Below are 27,158 nucleotides of genomic sequence, written 5' to 3'. Positions count from 1 at the left end.
GCCAACCTTTCAGGAGCTCATTGTGAATACACATCCAACTCCAGCCACCTTGTGGCCTAAGGCTTCAGAGACACTCTGCATCTAAAGCTGCCCTTGACCCCTGAAGCACCTTTCATCCAGACCTGGTTCTAGAAGGCCAATGTCCAGATTTCTTTTCTCTGCTGCTGCAGACACAGACCTTCCTCTGCCATCCATCCCTCCTTCTCTTCTTTCTCCTTAAGGCCTCCCATATCCTCCATTCCCCTGCTCTTCCCCAAATGATGAGAAAGGTGGATGAAAACTGAACTCCTCCTCCAGCCCCATATAGAGGTGGTCCCACCTCATAAAGATTGCCAGGTTACTAAAAGACACCAGCCGCAAGAGCCAAGCACCTGCCCTTAAATCAAATCACAGTCAGCTCACAAATGTCATCATGTGTCCACACTGCAGGGTGAGAAATCACACACTTGTCCAAAATGGGAGGTCAAGTATAAAGGTGAAATCCAACACACACACCACAGACCATTTAATTTGCAAAATGGACCCATGAGATAACGTCATAAGCCACGCAATGAAGACATACAGGGTGAGGAAAAGAGCAGTCAACGATTGTTACTGTAGCATTTACTCCATATCTGAAGTAAGCAGAAAGAAAGAAGTTATAAGAGAGAAGAGGAAAACCATAGGTGAGTGTTGTCCCAAAGCCGGAGGTCAACTGCTCCAGACCAGACAAGCAATAGGAAAACTAAACAGCCCAAGTGGGGAGGGGGATGAATCAGGAAATACATCCTAGGGGATGTGATTTTTTTTCTCTTTTATTGGTACTGATCCAGCAGAGCCTTCCCTATTTCTGTTTCTTTTTATTTTTTTAGTTTTCTAAACCCACACAAAACAACTTCCAACCCTCCCACCCTAGTCATTTTCACTCTCCACCCACCACCACTACATCACAGCCTGGTTGCTAATGCAGTGGGCCAGCCCGAGTCTGACAGGTCCAGGGGTCCCCCGTCACTATGTGGATGGAATTCCTCCATTTGGTTGCTATGACACTATGGAGCTAGGACTTTCCAGCCTTGTTACCATGGAATCCTTCCTTCTCCATCCTTCACTGCATGTCAGAGTGGCACAGCACTGAAGGATAACTGCCCACAGGCTGCTGGCCAAGCCCATCTCCCTGGACATTGTTCTAAAGGACCCAGTGGTCAGAGCCAGCGGCAATCACACACCTGCACCCTGCAGAAGAGTTTTCTAGGAAACCCCTCAAAAGATTAGCTACATAGAAACAGCCTTTTAAGATCTGTATCTGAAAAAAAAAAAAAAAAAGTGCTCTGAACACATGTGGAGCTCTGTTTCGTAAAGGAACCATGGAGTCATCCGTAACAGGGTGGAACTCTTAGCACAAATCTTGCCTGGCCCTTACAGGCACACCCAGGGTGGGCAGTAACTGTCTGGATCACAGATCACTGGGAAACAGCTATTGCCCACCCTCTATCCTGGAACCCAAGACCTGGCCTTCATTCAGTGTTCTCAGGAAGGTGAGAAGTGGGAGAAGGAGGGACATAAAAGAAGAAAAGACTCATCTCTGTACAGTGAGAACAAAAATAAACTTCCTGTTGCACAGATGCACACACCTCTGAATTAACACGGGTTATGTGAGGGTCCGTCCAGCTCTGATGACGGCAAAGCACCCCAGACAAGACCTGGTTTCTAATCCTGCCTCAACCCTGTGATTTGGGCAAAGAATTTCTTCTCCATGAATTTTAGTCCTGAGCAGATCATCTCCCTGGGCCCCACCCAAGTGGCCAGACTTCACTATTAATGGGGGCTCTTGGGATGGGACTTCTGAGTCTACCCTCCTCAGAGAAGCAAAGCAGCAGAAACCAGGCTACAGAGGACTGGATCCTCGAATTCATGTTCCATCCCCTGCCCCAAGGAGTCCCAAGGCCAGCGAAGGGCTTCACCACTAAGATCAGGCCTTTGTAGTACTGCCACCCCCGGGCAGAGGCATTTATAAAGGACTCTCCCACCTGCAGGCAAAGGATAAGAGCTACTCCAGCCCCTCCTTGGAGGGTGGGAACTCAGAGCTGACCCAGGCACTGTAGCTGCTCCTGTCAAACATACACATACTGTTCAAAGATCCCTTCCACTGGCCACACAGCAACCAAACTGAAGAATTCCAAGGAAACTCACTTGAAAACTAAAACATGCCAAAGAAGGGAATGTGACGATGTCAAAGAGTGGAAGTATCTGCTCCAAATTTAACCAGTACAGCCATATGCAAGCTGGCAAGGTAGGGTTTACAGCAGAATCAGCCCCCACAGCCCTTCTTCTCTGTTAAACACATCTAGGGAGTCCTGATCCATAATTCCTTTGCTCCAGGCCTTCACTGTTTCCACACACCTCACTCTGCAGCCTATCCACAAATGGCCCTGGGCTGGGAAGTGGGGGGCAACGCAGAACCAGCAACAAGGCCCCTGCCTCACAAGAGTTATCACCCAGTGGTGAAGACTAATGAAAGAGAAAGAAATTAAATTCCAAGTTGTAATAAACTCTTGTGAGAGGAAACAGGGTATTAAACAGAATAATCCTCTAAGGGGAAGGAGAGTCAGGGCAGGTGTCTCTGATGAAGTGACATTTAAGGTGACATATAAAGGATGACGTGGGGTCAGTCTCACGAACAGTGAGAGGGTGTCAGTGTTCATGATGCACCAACAGCATGTGCGAAGGGCCTAAGGCAAAAACAAATAATTCAAGGAACTTCCTATCTGGATGAAGAGACAGATATGCAAACAACCAACCATGAGTTCATAAGATAACAGAGAACAAAGTGAGCAGAACCAAAATGAGAAGGGAAGGAGCCCCTGAAAGCCAAGGTGGCGAGGCACTGGCTGGTCAGGAGGGCTTCCTGGAGGAGGAGGTACATGATCTGAATCTTGAGAAATGAGTGGATTTTGCCAAGGCAGGAGAAACACAATGTACAGAGAGCTGGAGGGGTGAGGGACACAGAGCTTCCCTGCACCACAAGCAGCTCCTGGAGCCTCAGGTGGTAGGAAAGGAGTGATGACAGGTGAAGCAAGAAACAGATAAAGAGGACTTCCCTGGCAGTCCAGTGGTTAAGACTTCACCTTTCAACGCAAGTTCGATCCCTGGTCAGGGAGATAAGATCCCATATGCCTCGGGGCCAAAAAAACCAAAACATAAAACAGTAGCAATACGGGAACAAATTCAATAAAGAGTCTAAAAACAGTCCACATTAAAAAAAAAACAAAACAGATCCAAGGGTTTAAATCATGAAGAGTCTTGTGTGCCAAGGCAAGGAGAAGGAAGGAGGAGGAGACTCCTCAATAGATGGAGCAAGAAAAGGTACACTGGGTAACAGGTCACTCCCAGCCACGCTCAGAATGGGGCACTTCCTCACTGCAGGGGATCTAGGGCCCTGCTGCCAAAGGCCCGCCTTGCTGGGGAGGTGACAGGTCAGCACGTGGCGGGGCAGAAACCCGTGGGTGTGGAACAGCAGGTACCCAAGGATAAGGATGCGTCAGAGCCCCACCCACACCAGCTCTCTCAGAAAGGCTGGTAAGCGGGGGATTCAGGAGAGAAGGAGAACAAGAGAGAAAGGAGAGAAGACAGGGAGGAGGCGAAAAGAGCAGGAACAGGAGGGCTTGGAGCAGGGGCTACACACCCCCCGGGCTGGGAGACCTCCAAGTGCCCTGGCTGTTTCTCTCAAGAAGAAAACAGAAGCGGTCCCCTGCGCTGCGTCCCCAGTGCTGGGAACTACGGCGTGGTCTCTCCACGCAGGCTGCCACTCTCCCTGCCCACGGCCTGCTGGCAGGTGCCCAGTCTGCGCGCTCTGATTCACAAGACCCTCCACATCCACCAAGCATGCAGCTTCTGTGACACATCTGCGTCCTCCCCCAAGTGCCCCCTACACATGCACAGATACGCACAAACCTATACACACATACTCACATATACATACACATGCACACACGTGCACACATATACACACATATATATACACAGAGACATATACACATATGCACACACATGCATAGATATACACACGCATATACACATAAACAGACACACACACACACAGCCTCTGCCTGGACAGGTCCTCTTGTCTCCCTGGCCCCCATGTCTTCCAAGAACTCCCTATTTCTGGGACTGACCTAGGGGATCCAGATCCTGCTTCTAAAAGGTTCAATTGGTTAAGATCTAAAGATAAAATACACCAGTTAAATATGAATTTCAGATAAACAACACATTGATTTGGACTTATATTTGCTAAATCTGGCAATGCAATGACTGATGGTTCAGGTAGGCAAACTCCTCTTCCTTTTGCTCCAAATTCTTCTCTGAAACAACAAATGATGACGATGATGCCAATTACGTCAGTGATGACAGCTAACATTTTTGAGCTGTTAGGTACTAGGCACCGTGCAAAAAGAAGTACATGTCTTATTTCATCAAATTCTCACAGCAACCCTATGAGATCAGTATGATTATTATCCCCATTTTTCAGATGAAGAAGCTGAGACTTAGATCTTGCTTGAGCCTACACAGCCAGAAAAGTGGGAGCTAAGATTGGACACATCAGAGTCAAACTTCAGAGCCTATGCCCTAAGCTCCCCACCAACATCTTGAGACACACAGGAGGTATCAGTGAGCCAAAGAGTTCTTGTGTGCTCAGCTGCTCAGTTATTACACCTCGGTTTGAAATCACTTAGCCAGAGAATCCCAAGAGACTTCTCCTTCCACGCTCTACTATGTGGTACCCACCCACCCACAGCCCCGGGCTCCCTCCTGGCCCTTGCTCTCAGTGCACAGCCACACTCAGGGAAGAACTCCAGCAGTCATTCACACTTAGTGTGCACTTACATATGCTGTGACCTCTACCAGACATTTGAACCTAGAGTCATCTCTGTTAAGCATTAATAATAAAGATCTTCACCATGAAAGGAAGCTCAATCACTGGTATTTGGTATTGGGAAAGGGGTTTCCCATTCACCCAGCCAAACCCTATCTGGAGGCAGCAGGAAGAGGCAAGGGACCCAGAGACATTCCAAGTGTCTCGGGAAGTACCTTATCCTCCAGCCCAGACTGGCTGGATGATTTTTTATAAGTTTGAGTGTCATGCTCTAATTGAGAGAGCTTACTGTCCAGCTGGGGAGAAAAAACTCTCATGATGGATGGAAGATTTTTGGCAAGGCTTGTTGGATGGATGAATGAGTACAGGTAAGTGGGAAACTGGAGGATGGATGGAGACTGAAGGAATGGAGGAATGGGTGAGTAGACTGGCGGATAGATGGATTGATACATGGGTAGATGGATGATACATGGGTGGGTGGGTATATGAAGGATGGATGGATGGGTGGGCAGATGGATGAACAGGTGGATGGATGTTTGAATGTATGCAGAACTGAGGGAGGTGGGTTTGTGATTCTTAGACCACTGACCACATGGGGCTCCTCCTGGGAGCCTGGGTCTTTTCCATAATGTACAGTGAAAGGATTAAACACAAGGAGAGAGGAGAAAGGGAAAAAGACAGGCTAGCTAGGAAGGGGTAAGGAGGGAGGAAGTGGGGAATGAAAGCATAGGGGAGAAGGAAAAGGTGGGTGGCATTTTGAATTCAACTGGCTCCCTCACAAGCTTCCTGAACCTTCCAGGCTGTTATACCAAGGTACAGATGTCCCCGTGGGGACCTCAGCTTTTCATCTCTGCAATTTACTGAGTGTGGGTGTTCTAGAGCTCACGAGGATTGGTTACTCGTCACTTTATTCATCCAGGAGGCTGGTGCAGGGGGTGAGTAAGGCTGCCATCGCTGCAGTCTGAGTCTGCAGCAGTTGGCAGCTCTTTCACCTGAACTCCCATTGCCAGCCCCAAGGGACTCACTACTGCTACTGATGCCCCTAAAACAGCTGAGACCCAGAGAGCATGCCTACAGAGCCCCTGTCTGCCTGCGCCTGGAGAAGCCAGACGCTGCTCAGAGCCTGCCTTCCATACAGACAGCGGTGCCTCCTGCCTGACTCCTCTCACTACTGAGAAGCTAACAAGGGTCTACAAGAGAAATCAGAGCCCACGGCCCCTGAAGAGAGATCCTGCGCCCCTGCCCTGCGTGCTCTTACCTCGCTTCACTCCGTATGCATTGCCTTCCCGAGTTCCCTGCACTTCCCCCCTCCTCACCCCAGGGCTGCTGGGCCTCACTGACCCCTGACCATAAGCAGCAAAAGGTCAGCCAAGAGAAGGGTCAGCCAATCCCAGAGAGGCAGAAACATCAACAAAGTTTCTCCACCTCAACTCCAGTGAGTCTCACTGGGGGTGGTGCCATCTCTTAGAAGACACGAGGACCCGGAAGGGAGAACACTAACGACACTGACCTGACGGACTGGAAGCAGGGACGCTAAGTCCGGCCATGCCCATGACAGTCTGGTACTAGAAAGAACGTTTTCCCTGCCCACCAAAGCCAATGTGCCCCCTATTTTTAAAATATTGCTTAGTGCCACACCGAACTGCCAGGCATTGGGACGTTTCTAGAAGGGCTCAGAGGTGTGGAAGGTGGGCCAGGGCTGGAGGCGGCAGACAAAAGAAACATAAAAACACAGGATGCAGTTTTCCCCGTGAAACCTGTCCAGTAACCCCCACCCTCCTTCCCAGGGCAGACTGGAGGCAGGAGGCCTCCACCTTACCCATGTCTACAGAGTCATTTCTTGAATGCTTGACCCAAGTTCCATCAAGGAGGGGTTCCTATGCCTGCAATTAAAATATCAGACCTGAAAGTACATTAAAAAAATAACCACTGGCCTGTTGAACACTCACTAGATTCAATCATTCTTCAGCCTCACATGGATTCCTCACAACAACCCTACAAGGTAATTACACCATTATCCCCTTTATACAAGAAAGGAAACCAAAGTCAGGGAGGCTAAGGAACAGGCCCAAGTTCAGAGAGCTGCTAAGTGGAGGAGTCTAGGCCATACAGCCCCAGGGCCTGGCCTCGGATTCATTCATTCAGCAAATATCTATTAGGCACCAGATAGAATTTCTTCCAAGTAAACAAACTGCCTTCTGGAGAGGCCATTTCTTTTCACAGCTCAGGAGATAAAGGGGAGCCGGAGAGCTTGCAATCACAGTGTTTCTCCCACCTTGCTTTCCTAAGCTTCCCCACCTCGAGGATCCTCCTCCCCTGCACTGTGTGGGAGCTGGAAACAAAACAGGCAAAACTGTTTTCAGGGAGCCTGCATTCTCATGATGAGAGAGACAATAAATCAGATGAATTTGTAAAACACATAATATGCAAGACAGTTACAAGGAGGACAACTAGAGCAGGGAAGGAAGCTGAATCAGACAGATGCGTAATTTTAGAGTGGGTGGCAAGGGTAGTCCTCAGTCAAAAGTAACTTTAAGCAAAAACCAGAAGGAGATAAGACAGTGACCCATGCAGCGAGCTGGAGACAGCACTTTCCAGAGAGCAGAAGAGTCAGTGCAAAGGCCCTGAGGCAGGAGCTCTGCTCATGTGTTGGGGAGCAGAGAACTCAGTGTTTGCTGGGTCAAGTGAAGCAAGGAAGCAAGCAGGAAGTGAGGGCAGTGACAAGGACCAGTCATGGCGTCTTGAATCTGATCAATCCCTTCATGATGGATGACACAACTAGACTCAGGCTGGTGATTTGTTAAAAGCCACACAGGGCTAGGGGCTTCCCTGGTGGCTCAAATGGGAAGAGACAGGGAGCCAGGTGCTAGGAACCTTCTGGTGACGGTGAGCTTTCTCTCTCCTCGGCCTGGTTCGGGATGGGGAACACATGTATACCTGTGGCGGATTCATTTTGATATTTGGCAAAACTAATACAATTATGTAAAGTTTAAAAATAAAATAAAATAAAATAAATAAAATAAAATGCACACTTTCCATAAAAAAATAAATAAATAAATAAAATAAAATAAAAACCCTCTCCGGAAAGGGGCTCTATTGGAGAAAATCCCTACCGGGCTCAGGAGCATCTCCTCACGTGTGCACTACACAGGAAGAGCTCCTAGTTCCCACTGTAAAGCAGGGACACACCCACGGGGTACAGCATGTGTCACACTGTCACACCTACGTGTGAGCAGGTTTCCTCCCACAAAAGAGGGAATCCATTAGAGGCAGGGATGTCACAGGAAGGTTTGCTATTTTCCCTTTCCACTGCCAAGGTGCCTGCCCTACTGGCCTCCCTGACCTGCGTGCTGGCTTCTGGAAGGTGTCCTGAAGGCTCTCAAGTAGGTTCTCAGGAGGGTTCAGTTCTCAAAACCAAGCACCCCCACGGTGTGCCTTCCTCCTCACACTGCAAAACTTCACAAGAACATTTTGAGAACCCAGAGGCTGACAGCACAAGGAAGCCCCAGGAATTCACAGATCAGGGCCTCTGAGCAAGCAGCAACAGCAGCCAAGGTCATGCAGTTCAGCTCAGCCGTGTCTCCTCACCTCATGGGTACACACTAGTGCAGCCGTCACAACAACTCCGAGGTGTGGTCTGTGATTATCCCCACTATACAGATAAGGAAACTGAGGCATGGGGAGGTTACATGACTCACTCAGGATCATGTTCATTCATGGTAAGAGCCAGAGCTGGGATATGAACCGCGGCAGTCTGACTCGAGTCCTTCAAGGACCTGCCCCAAGGTCAGACTCACTTCACTGAGAATAGATGCCTTGGAGGCAGGACCAGGAAACGATATGGTCCTGATGGGGGTCCCATCTCTGTGCCAGCAAGTCCTCTGTGCTCCTCTGGGAATGCCAGAGTTCACACGTTCCTTACACTTCCCTGGTGACCCTGGCACATCTGATCATGTGTCTGTCTCATCCGGGACTAGGCTGTGAGCTGCAGAAGCTCTGTTTAGTCTATTCGCATCCCATGGAAAGGCACTCTGTGCTGAGGGAGTTAATAAGTAGACGTGAGCACAAATGAACAAGGGTGGGCAGGTCCAGACATTTCAGGTGTCTCCTTAGGGAACTTTCAGATAGAATATGACACTTGGGTCATTTCCTATTTGCCTCCCACCCAGTCCCACAGCAAGACTAAAATAGCTACATATAGATGCTCTCCCTTTTTTCCCTTTTATTGAATTTAACTGAATGTTTCCATTTAATTTAAAAAACACAACAGGTTAAAGACCTATTGGAAAAGACCCTGATGCTGAGAAAGATGGAAGACAGGAGAGGGGGCCGACAGAGGATGAGATGGTTGGATGGCATTACCGACTCAATGGACATGACTTTAAGCAAACTCATGGAGATAGTGAAGAACAAGGAAGCCTGGCATGCAGCAGTCCATGGGGTCACAAAGACTCGGACACGACTTAGATACTGAACAAAAACAAAAAGGCTAAAATGTTGGATGTACTGTACTATGCATGAATATTTATCACTCTGGGCTATATAAATTGAATCAGTTCAGTTCAGTTGCTCAGTCATGTCGGACTTTTGCAACCCCATGGACTGCAGCACTTCAGGCCTCCCTGTCCATCACCAACTCCAGGAGTTTACTCAAACTCATGTCCATTGAATCAGTGATGTCATCCAACAATCTCATCCTCTGTCATCCCCTTCTCCTCTCACCTTCAATCTTTCCCAGCATCAGGGTCTTTTCCAGTGAGTCAGCTCTTCGCATCAGGTGGCCAAAGTATTGGAGTTTCAGCTTCAGCATCAGTCCTTCCAATGAACACCCAGGACTGATCTCCTTTAGGATGGACTGGTTGGATCTCCTTGCAGTCCAAGGGACTCTCAAGAGTCTTCTCCAACACCACAGTTCAAAAGAATCAATTCTCTGGCACTCAGCTTTCTTTATAGTCCAACTCTCACTTCCATACATGACCACTGGAAAAACCATAGCCTTGACTAGACAGACTTTTGTTGACAAAGTAATGTCTCTGCTTTTTAATATGCTGTCTAGGTTGGTCATAACTTTTCTCCCAAGGAGTAAGCATCTTTTAATTTCATGGCTGCAATCACCATCTGCAGTGATTTTGGAGCCCCAAAAAAGTAAAGTCTGCCACTGTTTCCACTGTTTATCCATCTATTTGCCATGAAGTGATGGGACCAGATGCCATGATCTTAGTTTTCTGAATGTTGAGCTTTAAGCCAACTTTTTCATTCTCTTCTTTCACTTTCATCAAGAGGCTCTTTAGTTCTTCTTCACTTTCTGCAATAAAGGTGGTATCATCTGCATATCTTAGGTTATTGATAACTATTGGCAATTAAAAGAAGGTCAACAGAAGGCTTTCTGGAATTCTCTACCAAGGGAAGGGGAAGAATAGACACTGTGATCGGGAGCCCTGGGTGAGGACTCTGCAGGAATCTCAGCTGACAAGGCAAAAGTGTGTGCTTAGAGGGCCATCCCAGCCCCCAGAGAAAGTTCCAAAAGGGTTTGAAATAGGGCTGCTCTACCCAGAAGTCATCTATTTAGATGAGGAAAAAGTGGACTTGGTGTGAAAGGACCCAACTGAGAGCACAGAGTTTCAGGAGAAGATGAAGAAAGGCACTGTCACTTCAGCTGCCTGAGTGTTTCTTCCTTCTTTACTGCTCGCCTGAAGGTGTTCTGGGCTGGAGGAAGCACAAGCTGGAATCCAGATTGCCGGGAGAAATATCAATAACCTCAGATATACAGATGACACCATCCTTATGGCAGAAAGTGAAGAAGAACTAAAGAGCCTCTTGATGAAAGTGAAAGAGGAGAGTGAAAAAGTTGGCTTAAAGCTCAATATTCAGAAAACTAAGATCATGGCATCTGGTCCCATCACTTCATGGCAAATAGATGGGGAAACAGTGGAAACAGTGGTTGACTTTATCTTTCTGGGCTCCAAAATCACTGCAGATAGTGACTTCAGCCATGAAATTAAAAGACGCTTACTCCTTGGAAGAAAAGTTATGACCAACCTAGACAGCATATTAAAAAGCAGAGACATTACTTTGCCAACAAAGGTCCGTCTAGTCAAAGCTATGGTTTTTCCAGTAGTCATGTAACGATGTGATAGTTGGACTATAAAGAAAGCTGAGCACCAAAGAATGGATGCTTTTGAACTGTGGTGTTGGAGAAGACTCTTGAGAGTCCCTTGGATGGCAAAGAGATCCAACCAGTCCATCCTAAGGGAGATCAGTCCTGGGTGTTCATTGGAAGGACTGATGCTGAAGCTGAAACTCCAATACTTTGGCCACCTGATGCAAAGAGCTGACTCACTGGAAAAGACCCTGATGCTGGGAAAGATTGTGGTCAGGAGGAGAAGGGGATGACAGAGGATTAGATGGTTGGATGGCATCACCAATTCAATGGGCATAGGTTTGGGTGGACTCCAGGAGCTGGTGATGGACAGTGAGCCCTGGCATGCTGCAGTTCATGGGGTCGCAAAGAGTCGGATACAACTGAGCAACTGAACTGAACTGAACTGAAGGTGTTCTGAGACAAGTCAGTCATGTATAGAATGCATCTGGCAAAAGGGCGCCCCTGGGCACTGTGGTGGGAATGTAAATTAGTTCAGCCACTATGGAAAATAATATGAACGTTCCTTAAAAACCTAAAATCAGAGCTACTATATGATCCAGAAATTCCACTACTGGGTATATATATGGAAAAACCAAAAACCTAATTTAAAAAGATACAAGCACCTCGATGTTCATATCAGCGCTATATACAATAACCAAGATATGAAAGCAATCAGGGTGCCTATCAACAGACAGTGAGATTAAGACATGATACACACAAACAGACACACACACTGTATATTCTTCAGCCATTAAAAAGTGAAATATTGCCATTCACAGCAATGTGTATGGACCTAGAGAATATTATCCTTAGTGAAATTAGTCACAGACAAACAAATGCTATATCATTTATAAATGGAATCTAAAAAATAATACAAATGGATGTATATACTAAACAGAAACAAACTCACAGACCTAGAAAACAAACTTATGGTAACCACAGGGGAAAGAAGGAGGGACAAATTGGAGGTACGGGATTAACAGATACAAACTGCTACACATAAAACAGGATTTACTGTGTAGGGAATTGGTACTAGAGGTTAAGAACCTGCCTGCCAATGCAGGAACCATAAGAGACTCGGCTTGGATCCCCTTGGATCGCCTTCAGGGAGGAGGGCATGGCTACCCACTCCAGTGTTCTTGCCTGGAGAGTCCCATGGACAGAGAAGCCTGGTGGGCGACAGTCCAAAGGGTCACAAAGAGTCAGACGCAGCTGAAGCAACTTAGCATGCACAGAGAATTATACCCAACATCTTACAATAGCCTATAATGGAATGAAGGAATAAAGAAAGGAAAGGGGAGAAAGAAAAGAACCTGGCAATGCTCCTGATACATAGTGCTCAATAAATGATGGATCCTTCCTTTCTCTTTCAAGATGGATAAAGTTCTCACCAGCCACGGCTGGCCCACATGGGCCACTCCAACAGCTTTTCCTTCCTTCTCCACAAGCAAGAGAACCCAGTTTCATCTCATTTCATTTATACCTTGGAAGGAAATTGGAAGATACATTCCAAAGTCCTCCACACACCCCTCTGCAGCTGCCTTAGGCTCCACCTATGTCTCCCCCCAGGCAAAGTTCCTCCTCAAAGTGCCACAAAATCAGCCTCCTTGCAATTTCTCATCTCCAGTCTACTTTCTACCCTCTAAGGTTCTAAAGAACAATTCTTTTCCTTCTCTGCATAGAATTCCTTCAAATATTTGGTGCTCCCATCTCCCAAGTCATCACTTTCCCAGGTTAAACAAAGCTAATATTTTCCACGGTTTCTTTTACAAGAGGATTCCAATATCCTTCCCCCATCCTGTTCTCTCTCAGCAAATGATATTCTCATTTATCTTGGGCATCCAGACCTGAAGGCATCACTGTAGACATGGCCCAGCAATAATAACTGTACACACTAACATTGATGGAATACTTCCTATGCACCTGTGAATTCACTTAGTAACTGCCTTTGCAGCTCTGCTCTCTGCCTTGGGAAGTAACTTGTGTGCACTAGGTCTAGGCCACCCAACTAATCAACTCCAAATATGAGGTGTCACCTCACTTTAACAAGGCTTATTACTAAAGCCTCAGGTCATTGTTGGAGAAGGAAATGGCAACCCACTCCAGTGTTCTTGCCTGGAGAATCCCAGGGACAGGGGAGCCTGGTGGGCTGCCATCTATGGGGTCACACAGAGTCAGACACGACTGAAGTAACTTAGCAGCAGGTCATTGAAGCACACCACCACCTGAAGGCAGGAGGCAGAAGACATGAAATGCTGAGGTTCCTCCTTGTTTACTCTCAAAGTATCTATTCTCAAGGGCTCTATCCTCAGTTAAGAGATTTAATTTTGGCATCTTCACGATTTTCTATTTTCAGACCATGCACGTGTTGTGTCTACCATTGACATCAATTCTATTGCTCCTAGAATGTTCCTAGGACATAAGAGTGCCTATTGCTCTAAACAAATGCCTGGTCATGAACCATCCCTCTTGAAAATGTTGTGTAAGAGAGAAAAAAGTAGAAAATCTCAGCAATGAAAGCAATTTCAGTGGTCCTTTTTGCTAAATACACACGCACTGCGTGGTTTGTTTTCAGGAACGGGGAACGGATGGTGTCAAACGAGCCACACTTTCCCCAGAAGTCATGCTTAGAGACAACTGGCCACTCTTAGGAAACTGGCTGTAGCCCTGGGGTCGCTGTACCAAGCAAGGTGATAACAATGGTCTCACTCCCACCACACTTCACCCCTGCACCAAGCCCTCATGACCATCCCTGGGGACCAGTGGTATTTCAAGTTTCAGTGATGGTGAAATGATGATGCCCTCACGCAGGCAACTGCTTAGCCCAAAACTCAGCCTCTTCCCCCAGTAAACTCCTGCCACACCACAATCAGGCTTCCTTAGTGGCTCAGATGGTAAAGAATCTGCCTGCAACGTGGGAGACTTGGGTTCAATCCCTGGGTTGGAAAGATCCTCTGGAGAAGGAAATGGCAACCCACTCCAGTATCCTTGCCTGGAGAATCCCATGGACAGAGGAGTCTGATGGGCTACCATCTGTGGGGTCCAAAGAGTTGAACACAACTCAACAAGTAACACACATACATGACAAACACACCAGCTTTCCCCGGGTAGGTGGTGAGAGGTTGGCTAACGTGAGAGGGAGCATCTTGAGCGTATTAAAACACTGCAAAACATGTTTGCATTCATCCTTCAAAGAGTAAAAAAAAACCTCTGTATTCTGTTTCTTCTTCAGCGCTTTTTTGTGATTGTTTTCTATTGTTTTCACCATAAATGAAACCATCCTAATTCAGTCAGGACCAGAAAACCAAACAATAGCCTCAGGATAGACTTTGCAAAAGAGAAAGCAAAACCCACAGGAGAACCAGGCCAGCTGCAGAGGGCTCAGGCAACACAGCACTTCATGGCATACAGACACCCCTAGGTCAGTCTGAGACAAAGACCTCAGCCCACAGGAGATGAGCTTGGCTTGTCGCCACAGGAGTTGGGCTTGTCTGGGATGAGGAGGGTGGTTGCAGCTTTACTTCAGCCTGAATCGTGGCCATCTCTCTCTGTGTGTACCACTAACTGTTGGATGGCCATTATTCGCAGAGAGCTGACACTGAGACACCAAGGAGGCACCAGCCTTGCCCATTCATCTCCTGCCCCAGACACTGTAATCTGAGTGACCCAGGTAAGCTGGTATTATGTTATGGGCATCTCAAAACTGAATTAAAATAAGGAGTCTAGAAAAAGGGATTTCACATCACCTGATGGAGGAGGAAAGGAGGTACCCACCACCATTCTCCACTGAAGAAGAATGAGATTGAGCTTGAGCCCAAGATTAAGATCAAGGCTGAGATAGATCGGACTTCCCTGGTGGTACAGTGGCTAAGACTCTGCCTCCCAATGCAGGGGACACAAGTTCAATCCCTGATCCGAGAGGATTCCACATGCCACAGAGCAGCTAAGCTTGTGCGTCGCAACTAATGAGCCCGCTCTCTAGAGCCCCCAGATTGCAACTGCTGAAACCCATGCACCCCAGAGCCTGTGCTCCACAACAACAGAAGCCGCGCCATGAGAAACCAGTGCACTGCCACGAAAAATAGTCCCTGCTCGCCCGAACTAGAGAAAGCCCAGGACAGCAATGAAGACTCAGCATAACCAAAATAAATAAATATTTTTTTAAGATAACGATTGAAAAAGAGACAGAAAAAAATCAGATACAAAGAGACACAGTAAAGACAGAGGCCCTAGGAGGACTGCAGTGACTGCTCTCTTCCTCACAGGTCTTCCTTTTTATTTGCACTCTCTCCTGCTTCCCAGGAGAACTGGATTCTCACTCAGCCCCAGCCTTGATTAGCCATGTGACCTGTTGATCATAACTTCCTACAACCCTCAGAGTGCCTGGTACACAGGAAGCATCCAGGAAATTCTTCCTCTCCTTTTTAGCATACTTCTTCATCTCCTCCTCTCTCTTGTCTCTCTTATTCTTACTCATATTATCATCATTATCATTCCCTTCTATATATTAGTTTTTACTAAAAAGTGATGCATTCAAAAACAATCATAAAACGTTACACTTGAAAAAGATTTTTTTACCCCTAATACGATAAAAAGTATATATAACCACCTACAGCAAACACAGTGATTCACTGTGAAATATTGAAAGCTTTTCCCCTATATTCAGAAATAAGAGAAAGATGTCAGCTATTACCACTTCTATTCAATACTTTTGGGAGGTTATAATTTGGTTAATAAGACAAAAAAGTGAATTAAAGGATGTAAATAAAAGAAACAAAACACCCATTCACAAATGATATAATGGTGTGAAAAGAAAATCCAAAAGAGGTTCGATGCACAATACTGGATGCTTAGGGCTAGTGCACTGGGATGACCCAGAGGGATGGTATGGGGAGGGAGGAGGGAGGAGGGTTCAGGATGGGGAACACATGTATACCTGTGGCGGATTCATTTTGATATTTGAAAAAACTAACACAATTATGTAAATTTTAAAAATAAAATAAAATTTAAAAAAAAGACAAAAGAATCTAAATACTACCAATCAGCTATTAGAAAATGAAAGTTTTTAAAATTTCCACTTAAAATAGCATCATACAGCATCAAACTCCTGGGAATAAATCTATTTGAAGATTTTCAAGACAATTTCACAGAAAACTGTGGAACACTGCTGAAAGAAATTAAGGAAAACCAAATAACATCAATTTTCATCCAAATGACCAACTGATATAACCCTAGCCAAAAATCCTAGCAGGCTTTTTTGGTGGAAATTGGCAAGTTGATTCTAAAATATACATGGGAATGCAAAGAGCTGAGAGCCAAGAAGAAAACACAAAATGTTAACAAAATTGAACTACCAAATAATATGATGGATTACAAACCTACAGTATTAAGACAGTGTGGCATTGGTGTTAGGATAGAAAAAGAGGCCAACAGAACCAAACAGAAAATTCACAAATAAAGACACTTGATTTGCAACAAAGATATATTTTCAGTAAATGGTGTTAGGTCACTTGAAATTCCATATGAGAAAAGGAAATGAATTTGACCTCCTTATTCAGAATTCTGCACATTAAAAAGAAAGAAAGAAAGAAATTCCAGATGGACTATGGGCCTAAAGGTGAATGTTAAAACAGTAAAACGTGTAAAAGATTTGGGAGAATAGCACTGAAACATGTATAATATCATGTATGAAACGAGTCGCCAGCCCAGGTTCTATGCATGATACTGGATGCTTGGGGCTGGTGCACTGGGACGACCCAGAGGGAGGGTATGGGGAGGGAGGAGGGAGGAGGGTTCAGGATGGGGAACACAGGTATACCTGTGGCGGATTCATTTCGATATTTGGCAAAACTAATACAATATTGTAAAGTTTAAAAATAAAATTAAATTAAAATAAGAAGAAAACATAGACTAAAACCTTCCTGATACAGGAACAGGCAAAGATTTTATAAGCTTAAAAACACTGATAAATTGTACTTCGTTAAGATTAAGAGCATCCCTTTATAAAAAGTGCACCATTAACAGAATAACAAAGCAGCCTACAAACTGAAAGAAGATATTCTACAATAAACACACCTGACGCTACAAACTGGAAGGAGATATTCTACAATAAATACATCTGACAAAGAACTTAAATCCAGAATATGAAGAGCTCCCATAACTCCATTTTTAAAATACAGAATTTAACATAAAATGGACAAAAGATTTGAACAGGCATTTCACTGAAAAGGATATTCAATGGCCATGCTACATATAAAAAAATGATCAACATCCATCACTTATCAAATTTAAAACCACATGAGATATGTTAATATCACCACATAAGCCTCTGCAAGGAAGTGGCACAAATGCAAATCAAACATTGCTCAAAGGAGTATAGTTGGCATAACTTTGGGAAGTCGTCTGATAGTATCTACTAAAGTCTATTCTACTCCTTGGAAGGAAAGTTATGACCAACCTAGATAGCATATTCAAAAGCAGAGACATTACTTTGTCAACAAAGGTCTGTCTAGTCAAGGCTGTGGTTTTTCCAGTAGTCATGTATGGATGTGAGAGTTGGACTGTGAAGAAGGCTGAGTGCCGAAGAATTGATGCTTTTGAACTGTGGTGTTGGAGAAGACTCTTGAGAGTCCCTTGGACTGCAAGGAGATCCAACCAGTCCATCCTAAGGGAGATCAGTCTTGAGTGTTCATTGGAAGGACTGATGTTGAAGCTGAAACTCCAATACTTTGGTCACCTGATGCGAAGAGCTAACTCACTGGAAAAGACCCTGATGCTGGGAAAGATTGAGGGCAGGAGAAAAAGGGGATGACAGAGGATGAGATGGTTGGATGGCATCATCGACTCTATGGACATGGGTTTGGATGGACTCCAGGAGTTGGTGATGGACAGGGAGGCCTGGCATGCTGCAGTTCATGGGGTCACAAAGAGTCGGACATGACTGAGCGACTGAACTGAACTGAATTCTATGATCCAATTATTCCAGTCCCGGGCATACGCTCAAGAGAAATGAGTGTACGTATCCACCAAAAAGATGTACAAGAATGTTCATACAATCAAAAAAAAAAAGAAACAACCAGATGTCCATCAATTATAGAATGAGTAAATAAATTGGGTGCATTTCTACATTGTAATACTAGACAACTTTTTTTTTAAATAATAATGGTATATACGTCAAATAGGGATAGATTTCAGACATAAAGTTAAGTGGAAAAAAACCAGAACATACTACACATATCACATATGTGCTGCTATGTAATGGATTAGGCCAAAACTCAGTGGCTTAAAATAACAGATATTTATTGTATCCACTCTGTGGGTTGGGAATCCAGGTGCAGCTTATCTGAGTCCTCCAGCTCAGGGCTGCTCACAAGGCTCTGATCAGGGTATCAGTCAGACTGTGGTGATCTCAAGCCTCATCTTGGGGAATATCTGCTTCCAGGCTCACTTCTACGGCTGTTGGGCCATGAGCCTCAGTTCTTCACCGGCTGTTGTCCAGAGGGCAGCTCACAACATGGTAGCTGGTTTTGTCAGAGCAAACTAGAAGAACCAAAGAGAGTACAAGCAAAATGCAAGTCACAGCCTTGAGGAACCTAATCTTGGAAGTGCTATCCCATCACTCTTGCCATATCCTATTCATCAGAAGCAGGCTTCGGGGTCCAGCCCACATCCAAGGGAGGACATCACACAAAGGCATGATTATCAAGAGGCAGAGATGATTGGGAACCCTCTGAGAGGCTGCCTGCCACACATTATTGCATGTACGTGAATTTCAGGAACAGACACATCTTGATAGAAATCAAAATATTGATTATTTCCATGGGGAGAGGCTATTGATGAGAAGGAGAAATGAAGGAGCTGTCTGGGATGCTAAAGATGTTCTATATCTTGACCTCACTTACATGGTGGGGTAACATCAGTGTAATCACACATAAAAAAAAATTCACTGAGATGTACTATTCAAATCTGTGCATTCTAGTGCATGTATATTACACACCAATAAAACAAATTAAAGGATCTAGTAGCCACTATCTTCTTCCTTCTATATCTGAGGATATAAAAAGATGATCTGAGTTCCTGAGGTCAGAGAGCTAGTTTTGAGTGGTTAACCCTGGTTAGCCTCTCTCATATGGTCAGTGTGTGCATGTTACCTTACACATGCCGCTGGCTGGATTCTCCCTCTGGCAGTTCCATGTGAAGAGAACTGTTCGCAATTAGAGGCAGAGGCTATACCTGTGTAATGTGCTCCTCCAGCAGTAAGGTCAAGGTTACACTCCAGAAAGTCTCTCTGTTATTTGACAAAGTTCTCAGAAATCAGTTCCATACCAGGAGTAACACTTCCTGGGCCCTCTTCACCTATGGTGCCTGAAAATGATGAACAATAAAAATGCCAATTATTCTGATCTTTCAAACTCAAAATCTGAGAAAATCTAGATGTGATCTGGGTAACAGCCCAAGTTTTGCGCTGAGCTCAAAAGGTGTTTAACAAGTTATTGGGGAAAAACATAAAGGGTACATTTGGCACACTTAATTACAGTTGATTTTGATGAGAATGACATCATAATCAGATGTTAGAGATACATCTCACTGAATCTGAACCCCAACACTCTGAAGTAGGAACTAAGATTCATACCGACATTGTAAATGAAGACATTATATGTAAAGAATATAAGTAAATGGCCCAAGATTATCTGGCTAGTAAGAGGCCCAACTAAGTGAGGCCAAACTGCTATGTATGCTGCTCCCAAATCTATCATTGTTCAGTCACTAAGTCATATCCGACTCTTGGCAACCCCATGAACTGCAGCACGCCAGGTTTCCTTATCCTTCACCATCTCCCGGAGTTTGCTCAAACTCATATCCATTGAGTCAATGATGCTATCTAACCATCTCATCCTCTGCCACCCTCTTCTTCTCTTGCTCTCAATCTTTCCCAGAATCAGAGTCTTTTCCAAGTCTGTGATCTTAATTAATTCATTATATGACTCTTCATGCATGATTTTTAAAAAAGCCACTTAGTTCTGTATGTGCCAGTCAGTCATAAATGGTTCAGAGAGAATCAACAGCATAGGTCCAGAAGGGCCACGTAAGCAGTTAGACTGGCATCCTCTAGGTCTTACAAAGAACAAGCTTGGATTGTAAATTGCACTTCATTTGGCTTACTAATTAAAATCTGTACACATGCACAGACACACACGCAGAGGCCTGCCACTGCAAAAGTATAATAGCAGAGCTCCAACCAGTAAGGTGCTCAGCCGAGATGGGCAACCTCAACTCAGGAGACCAAAGAGAGAGCTGTCCACTCTAAGTCCCAGGGTGCAATGAAGGGCACCAACACTCCTGACAGCTCAGCAGGGTGGCAGGAATGCAGAGGAATGGGCTTCCTTAGACCCATTCATCTGCCGGGGGGAGGGGTGCACCAAGACATCAGCACCCAGAAGTGATCCGTAATGAAGGCCTCAAAGCCCTTAGAACACTGAGAAGGACTTAGCTAATCAGTCCTACAGACTTGAACCAATTTCACTAAGAGAATATATGGCCAGACCACATGACTACAACAGGCAATCGCAATTGTTGGGAACCATGCAAACCACAACAAGAAACAAGCTGTTGAATTAAACATGACTGACCATTTCCTTGGGGGATTTCCCCTTTTAATGTTCATTTGTTACTTGTTCATTCATTTATCAGCCAGAGTTTAACACGTCTAAAATAGAATATTTTTTAATCATGCAAAATCTAGCCATTATTTATTTCTCCTATAAAAAAAAAGGCCACTACTCCTTTATGGTCAGGAGATACTCTAGCCTGATCCTTGGGCAAGCCAGGGATGTTTTATATTAGAGGAGAATGTCTTTTCTCTCCTGGGTCGGGAAGATCCCCTGGAGAAAGGAAATGGCAACCCACTCCAGTATTCTTGCCTAGAGAATTCCATGGACAGAGGAGCCTGGTAGGCTACAGTTCATGGCGTCACAAAGAGTCAGACATGACTGAGTGACTTTCACTTTCTCTTATACGCAGAACCATGTTTCCAAATCTCATAATACGTGAACATAAGTCCGTTTCTACTCACTCGCCAAAACCACCTCACTGAAGCACCATGCATTCATGTTACCTGTAGCACAATTTTAACTCTTTCTATTTTATTTACCTAATAACTGTCTCCAATACACACACACATATGCACACACACACACAAACTGTAAGCTTCATGAGAGCACAGACCACAACTTCTGCCTCTAAATCTCAGCTCTGCCTTTTCCAGTTAAGTAATCTGAGTCATGTTACTGAACCTCTCTGATCCAGTAGTGCATGGAGATTTTTGTGAGGCTCAAATGAGAAATACATATAAAATACAGCAGAGCACTCATTAAATTTAATCAACTTCACCTATTACCGAGCAAGAACAAAGAGTCCAGAGTCCACATGCCACAACAGCTCTTCCTCCTTATCCTAGATGAGGTTTACTCTGGCAACCCATGGCTAGACTTTCTGTGCAGGAATCCAAACAGAAAAATCCCACATCCTGCCATCACATGGTATTTTATTGGAATTTCATCTCTCCAGACAGTCTCAATTCCCTCCTCTCCTCTCCCCCTCGTCCTGTCTGATGCTATGATGCTACAATCCAGTCTCTGTGACTCGGGACTGTTTCCATGGTGATAAGCAGTGATGTCATAAAGGGGGGATTGTTACAGGGCTGAATGAAATCTGGCACCAGATGCACCCTGCCTCCTTATATAAGCGGGGGTGGGGGACAAGCCCGTGGACACATCTCAGAAAATGGGAAACCGAATCACCCGAGGGATGGCAAGGGATGACCAGAGGGAGAGAAAGTTCCAATCCCTTCCACACAATAGCAGCCCCATTTGGAAAAGAATGGATTTAACAGAACTCACTAAGACAAGAATCGTGTTTCGCCAAAGAAAAAAGGAACGAACAAGAAGCAGCAACTACCGGAGACTCCACCTTCTGGTCTAGGAAGACCCAAGCTCACGAGGCTGCATCCACCAAAGCCCACCACACTGTTTATTGAGTAAAAAGCTACCAACTCTTCCCTGCCAGAACCTTCGACTGTCATGTGAGTCTGACTGCTCCAAAACCAGACCATGGTGATCGTCAGCCCAGCGCGCATTCTGAAAGTAAAAAGTCTTACCAGAAAAACAGCAGAGGAACTCAAATCATCTTATTAAGAAAATTCTCAGAGGAGATTTTATTCAAAGGAGCATTCTGTAATGCCATCTCTAGGTTCTGCAAAAGTAAGCCCCGTCTTGTCTGCACAGCTGAAAGAAGGAGACCTTTACCCAGAAGAGCAACGCTTGCAAGTACAGAAGCACTGGTCGCATTGAAAAGGCGTGGTCAGGGTGCTCATTGTCAAGGCCAGGTCCCTCTGTGCATATCCCTTGAAATTACAGATTGAGTGACTGACACAACTGTAAGTGCCAAGGAAAGGGCTCTTCTCAATTAAAGGTTTCCCTTGGTCCCACAGTAGGCTCTGGGAGCCAGTGCTTTACCCACTGCAGAGTCCCCTTTTCCTTCTCTAGGCAGCTGGTTCTCCTGAATGCTGTGCACCTGGCAAGTTGGGTCCACAGCAGTAGCTAAATACATGTGTCGTGAGCATGTACTTTTATGACCTTCATCATTATTTATGAATTAAATTCAAAGGGAAGTCATATCCATCCAGGAAACTTGACATATGCTTTCCTATACCCACGTATGCATGTAGTTCAGATAACTCTGCTTGCTTATTATTCTGGATAGGAGGAGGCCATGCTTTCCAGATGTCAGTAAGGGCAGCAACGAGCCAGTTATCTTGTCTCAGAGAAAGTTACGTGGCCTGAGGGCCCTATTTCCAGGCCACTCTCCGGTCCCCAAACATAATCTCTCGTGCCTGCAAAGCTTGGCCCATGCTGCCCTCTTGGCCAAAGAATGTCCCTCACCCCCATTCCTCCCTCACAGCCCCCTCAAATATAAGATCTGGGTTCTGGTCAAACAGCCCAGATCCTCCTTTCTGAATGTTTCCTTCCAAGAAGGAGTCCCTCCCTCCTTCACTGCCATCTCCTCTCCCACAAGCAGGGGCTCTTGAGGGCAAGAACCATTCCTTATTCATACTGAAAACACGCTCCAGCCTCTGCAATAGACGTATGCCCAGGTGGATGGGGGAACAAGAACCAAGACCCTTGAGTTCTGCAAATCTTCACTGCCAACTTCGAAATAAAGTCAATTTTTAAAATCGAGTTTTGGTGATTCCAGTGACTAATTTTATGGACAAAGTTCCATAAGATCAAAGAGGAGCAGGGTAGTCCAATGAGAAGGTCTGGGACTCTGGAACCCCAAACTCTGGTTCTGAGACACCAAGCAAATGGTATATCCTCCAGAAGGTTTATCCTCCAATTTCTCATCTGTAAAGACAGAAAAGGGTGGAAGCCTCAGCTCAAAGTCCAGTTCTAACACTCTAACTCCCTGAAGCAGCATGTGGCACTTCCACATCCTGCAACGAGAGCATGTTATGTTTCAAGGATGATTCCTCAAGGCACTGTACTGCCCTCCTGATGTCTCTTTCAGTCTCTCTTAAAGTCCTGCCTCCTAGTTAGTGCTCACAATACACTGTAGGCTGGAGACGGATGACAATTCCCCAGGAAGGGCAGGCCATAAAGACAAATGGAACCACTGCCCTTGTTAATGCCACATCACCAGAAGAGAGTCTCCCCACTCTGCCCAAACACTTCTGAGCATAAACTTGGCCAGGTCCCAGGCACCAGCTAAGCTCTCCTCAAGTCTTTCGTGAGCGGGGCTAATTCCATTATTTTGCAAACACATCTCTGTGTACCTGTATGTTCTGTCACTCTCCTCGTCCATGACAAATGTCTGGCATAAAAATTACCTTCAGAAATGTGTTAAGGCAGACAGCAAGTATATCCAGAGGCCTGGGGAAGGTGAGAAAACTGGAGACTGGTGGAGATGTTCTTCATTACTGTGCATCAGACAAATAAAAGGAGAAAGAAAAGTGGGGGTGCCAGGGTGAAGGAAAAAACTGATGGTTCATTCACCAGCAGCATGCATGTGTTGAAAGTCTATCCCAGTTGCCCAGCAACCAAGAAAAAGCATTTCAGAGAGCAAGGGGCTAATTGGATAAATGAATTAATTAGACATTTCCGGAGCCAGTGCCATAAATGATGACAGGCTTGGGTGGCCAGTTTTCTGCTAGTAAAGTACCTTCGATCTTTGTCTCTGCTTTGGTCCAGCAAATTCAGGGAGCTGGGAAGAGTGGGAGGCAGGGAACAATGTGTCAGAGATGCTGTCTTAGGAGGAGCAGGTGATGAAGGTAACCCCAGTCTTGGGGAAGAAGTTGAACTAAATAACTTTTGAGGTCTCTTTCGACTCTAACATTTGATCGTTTTGCTCTGCAGGGTAGGGAGTGGGGGAAAGGACTAAACCTCCACTCTAGCAGCCTGAGGATAACTTTTTTCCCACACCATCCTGTGGGGTTTCGTTTTGCTGTGTTTAAAGGAAGCAGGTTCCCATGAAAGCCAATAGACAGCAGTTGTTGAGGAGTTTGTGTGGGAAATGAGATGTTTTGTTGGTGGCTGCTTTTTCCCTGCTCTGCTTTGCTTCCTCCCGTTGGCTTGCTTTAATTACAGCAGAACCCCACTGCTTCCTCTAATGATGGAGAGGCCGCTCCTGCACAGAGCTCACAGTAGAGAGGAGGGCGCAGGCAAGAGGTCCTGCTGGTGGAAAGAGAACAGACCCAGGGCAAGGAGGGAGGGTGGCCAGCAGCTGCCGGAGCCCATCTCTCAGCTCCACTGGCCCCTGCAGTGAGAGGAGAGGAAAGAAGAGTTAGGGATGGGGTAGGAGAAAGCGGAAGAGAGAAACAAACTGCAAGTCTCAACACTTGCTCAGATGCATGCATGCATGCTAAGTCGCTTCAGTCGTGCCTGACTCGTTGCAATCCTATGGACTGTAGCCAGCCAGGCTCCTCTGTCCATGGGATTCTCCCAGCAAGAATACTGGAATGGGTTGCCATGCCCTCCTCCAGGGGATCTTCCCAACTCAGGGACTGAACCTACATCTCCTGAGACTCCTCCTGCATTGCAGGCGAATTCTTTACCATTGAGCCACCAGGGAAGCCTACTTGCTCAGATACCAAAGTGAATTCAGAGAAGATAATCAGTTTAAGTGTCAACTGATGAGTGGATAAAGAAAATGTAGTATTTATATATAACAAAAAATTTTTCAGCCTTAAAAAAGAGTAAATCCTACCATCTGCAACCTGGAGGACATTTTTTTCTAAGTGAAATAAGGCAGGTGGAGAAAAACAAAGACCATATGCTCTGTCTTATATGTGGACTCTCAAAAAGTCAGACTCACGGAAGCAGAGGGTAGAATGGTAGTTGCCGAGGGCTAGGAGGTGGGATAAATGGGTAGATGTTGGCCAGAATACAAAGTTTCAGTTAAGAGTTCTAATGTACCACATGGTGAGGACAGTTAATGATACTGTAGTGTAAACTTGAAATTTGCTAGCAGCATAGAAAGAGTAACTATGTGAAGTGATGGATTTGTTCATTAGCTTGATCCTAGTAATCATTTCACAATGTACATGTGCATCAAAACATCACACTGCACACCTTAAGTATGTACAATCTTTATTTGTCAATTATACCTCCAGCTGGGGGAAAATCAAATAAAATGCACATATCTCAGGAAAATGAAGGGAAGAATAAAGGACTAGTATCAGAAGGTTCTCTCAGAGCAGGAAGAGTGAGGAACATGGAGAGTGCTGGGCAGAGGAGAGGGTAAGAGCCAGGGTGGTTTTCCCAGCATCACTTTCTTTTCTTATTTCTCTTTAATAAACACTGGTCCAGCCCCCAGGCCTGAGAGACTGACAGGGGCTCTGGGTCGGGAAGATCCCCTGGAGAAGGAAATGGCAACCCACTCCAGTACTCTTGCCTGGAAAATTCCATGGATGGAGGAGCCTAGTAGGCTACAGCCCATGGGATCACAAAGAATAGGACACAACTAAGCAACTTCACTTTCTGGGGCATTTGAGATCTCCTCCTGCCCCTGGAAATTTCATCCTCTACTCAAGTGCTAACCCATAGGGTGCTGCTGCTGCTGCTAAGTCGCTTCAGTCGTGTCCGACTCTGTGCGACCCCATAGACGGCAGCCCACCAGGCTCCCCCGTCCCTGGGATTCTCCAGGCAAGAACACTGGAGTGGGTTGCCATTTCCTTCTCCAATGCATGAAAGTGAAAAGTGAAAGTGAAGTCGCTCAGTCGTGTCTGACTCTTAGCGACCTCCATGGACTGCAGCCGACCAGGCTCTTCCATCCATGGGATTTTCCAGGCAAGAGTACTGGAGTGGGGTGCCATTGGGGTTGACCCCACTTTAAATATTAAAATTCACACGTTACAATGGGTCCTATCCATTCACAAAGGATTCAGGATAGACTTGTTAAAAGCAGGATAAATTCTAAAAGCCTGTTTTTAGGAAGCCACTTAAATTTAAAACAAGAAGAGGGGCTATAAGACAGAGTTCCACCAAACAGCTGTGCAGCAGGTGGATACAAGTGTTTCATCCTCAGGGTCACCTGCCCTTCTTTAAAGACACTTATCTCTACACTCTTACCATTTCCACTCCCTTCAGGAGAAATTTAAATAGGGTTGAATCTGAGATTAAAGAGAAAGAGAAGGCTATTGATAAGTCCTAGTTCACCCCTGTAGCCATTACAAGATCATTTCCCACTGTGCAGGGCTTTTCTCTGCTGGAGCATTTCATGAGTCCCTCCTCCCCCAACCCTGAGGAAGGGAAGTGGCATCTTTCTCCTCCCCTTAAAACACACATCTGTACAGTGGCAAAAACGGCTCCCAGGAGGCAGATCTACCGGGAGGTGAAAGTGAAAGTGTTAGTCGCTCAGTTGTGTCCTACTTTTTGTGACTCCATGGATTGTAGTCCGCCAGGCTATTCTGCCCATGGAATCCTCTAGGCAAGAATCCTGGAGTGGGTATCTATTCCCTTCTCCAGGGGATCTTCCTGACCCAGAGATTGAACCCAGGTCTCCTGCACTATAGGCTGGATTCATCTGAGCCACCCAGCAAGCCCCAACCAGGAGGCAGACCAAGCTAATCTTCAGGACCTCTTATCACCTAATAATCACCCCCATTTTCAAGCA

General features: G+C 45.6%; 1 protein-coding gene and 2 long non-coding RNA genes across 5 annotated transcripts in view; 1 reads left to right on the top strand and 2 right to left on the bottom strand.

Annotated features, from left to right (window-relative positions):
• The window catches only part of SORCS3 (sortilin related VPS10 domain containing receptor 3), a 647,321-nt gene that overhangs the window by 599,519 nt on the left and 20,644 nt on the right, over positions 1 to 27,158 (bottom strand). The gene's annotated exons all lie outside the window — the stretch shown is intronic.
• On the bottom strand, positions 18,270 to 21,680 carry LOC133239387 (uncharacterized). Of its 2 annotated transcripts, none has more exons than XR_009733813.1 (3): positions 21,381 to 21,680; positions 19,142 to 19,355; positions 18,270 to 18,530 (listed from the first exon to the last, which is right to left on the bottom strand). It is a non-coding gene; the product is annotated as an uncharacterized LOC133239387 (long non-coding RNA). The 2 variants fall into 2 exon arrangements; XR_009733812.1 differs by having other exon boundaries at positions 18,271 to 18,530; positions 21,388 to 21,680.
• On the top strand, positions 21,711 to 23,227 carry LOC133239386 (uncharacterized). Its single transcript, XR_009733811.1, has 2 exons — positions 21,711 to 22,425; positions 23,067 to 23,227. It is a non-coding gene; the product is annotated as an uncharacterized LOC133239386 (long non-coding RNA).

The sequence above is a fragment of the Bos javanicus genome, chromosome 26 (genome assembly GCF_032452875.1).
Source record: "Bos javanicus breed banteng chromosome 26, ARS-OSU_banteng_1.0, whole genome shotgun sequence".
Taxonomy (NCBI): Eukaryota; Metazoa; Chordata; class Mammalia; order Artiodactyla; family Bovidae; genus Bos; species Bos javanicus.
This window is presented reverse-complemented; position numbering and strand designations above follow the sequence as displayed.